This window comes from Etheostoma spectabile, unplaced genomic scaffold, assembly GCF_008692095.1.
Source record: "Etheostoma spectabile isolate EspeVRDwgs_2016 unplaced genomic scaffold, UIUC_Espe_1.0 scaffold431, whole genome shotgun sequence".
Lineage (NCBI taxonomy): Eukaryota > Metazoa > Chordata > Actinopteri > Perciformes > Percidae > Etheostoma > Etheostoma spectabile.
In genome coordinates this window covers 325,261-325,553 of record NW_022605607.1, presented here as the reverse complement: position 1 = coordinate 325,553, position 293 = coordinate 325,261, and positions in this window count along the sequence as shown.

Genomic DNA, 293 nt, shown 5'->3' with positions numbered 1-293 from the left:
TGCGGTCTCCAAGTTGTTTTCAGTGGTTTTTTTTAAAACACAAAAAAATTGGCTTGAAATGTAAAGGAGAAATTATCACATACCATAAAAAAGCACCCACAATCCATGAAAAAGTGACAGGAAAAAAAAAATGTCAAACAAAAGCTAGTAATAGATGTTATTTTACCATGGTTTAAAGAGGAAGACAAACAAAGGTATGTACATGAGAAAAACAGGCATCGTCAAAGCAGAAAGCTCAGGCTGTGAACGAGAAAAGGGGATTTTTAATTCACAAATATTTCTGCTCAACCACA